Genomic DNA, 1303 nt, shown 5'->3' with positions numbered 1-1303 from the left:
CCCCCCCTCCCCGAGGCACCCGCTGAATTAAAACCCTCGGAGCTCCGGGCCTGCGTCACCCGCGGCAACGAACCCGTGCGCAGACCTGGCTACCTAGGCTGTCGCCGGCAGGATTATATTATTATATATCCTGAAAGGGAAGCGAACGACGGGCATCGGGGCGCAAAAAATAGGTCCTGTTAATTTACGTTGATCACTGATAATAACATAACAAAAACTTCGCAATTAATTGCTGCTGCTTCTCCAGAGAATTCTCAAGCATCGTTAACTACTCCTGGGTGAAGAAGGGCAAACACGTAATGAGATTTCAGGCACGCTGTCAAACATCACGCGTTTGCCTCAAATTTGGGTGTTCTGCAATCACAGATTGAGTACGCACAGTATCTAGAGCGCAGCGGCAGCGCAGGGGGCCGAGCTCGGAGGCGCCGGGCGCGACGGCCGCCCCCAGCGCACAGGGCTCCCAGCGGGCTCCCTGCTCCCACGGGGCTCGGACGAGCACCCCGGGGAATCTGCCGCCCGCCGACTGTCCCGCCGTGGGCCCCACGGCCGGATGCTTGTACTGTGCGAGGGAAACCAGCCCTCACCTCGCGTGCTGGTTACCGCTCGGTCGAAAGCCCCCTGAGATCCACCTACCAGTAAAACCAACGGAAAGACTTCAAGGACTTTTATGGGATTTGGCCGAGACCCCACGTGCTCAGGAAAAAGAAAAGTGGTATCAGTAAGTCACGGTGTTTAAGCTGTTCACAAGCAAACACAATTTGAAAGAAGATTTCTGCAGAAGGAAGAAACCCTTCTCTGAACTTCTCTATGCTATTACGCCTTATCAAAAATTAATGAGAAACTCAGGTTAAGTTTGAATTTTAAATGTAGTGAGGCTTATGGCGAGGAGGATGCAGAGCCATCGTGGCAGTCGGACCAGGACGGCACCAGCAGCAAAACAGTCACATAAAAAACGGAGGGAGGAGAGGGCTTCACACCTCTGCGTTTCCCTCCCTAGCAGTGACCCAGAGGCGCCGTGGGCAGCCGGTCCGCGGCACTGCACGAGAAAACGGGGGCAAAGTGGGGGCCAGCACCGACCTCGGGGAAGATAGTGGAAAAATCTGTGGCTGTGCTGCGATTCGAGATGTCCATAAATATTCAATATTAAATACTTCATTGAAACTATTTATATTATATATATATATAATATATGTTTGGATAATAATAGCAGCAAGTGGTTGTACTGTTCGGATGTTTTAAAACTCTTGGTTTACATGTCAGGATCTCTGCTGTTGAGTTAGGGTTTTTTTAAGTAATTTAAGCA

This window comes from Apteryx rowi, unplaced genomic scaffold, assembly GCF_003343035.1.
Source record: "Apteryx rowi isolate R43461 unplaced genomic scaffold, aptRow1 scaffold_2, whole genome shotgun sequence".
In the NCBI taxonomy this organism is placed as follows: Eukaryota; Metazoa; Chordata; class Aves; order Apterygiformes; family Apterygidae; genus Apteryx; species Apteryx rowi.
This window is presented reverse-complemented; position numbering follows the sequence as displayed.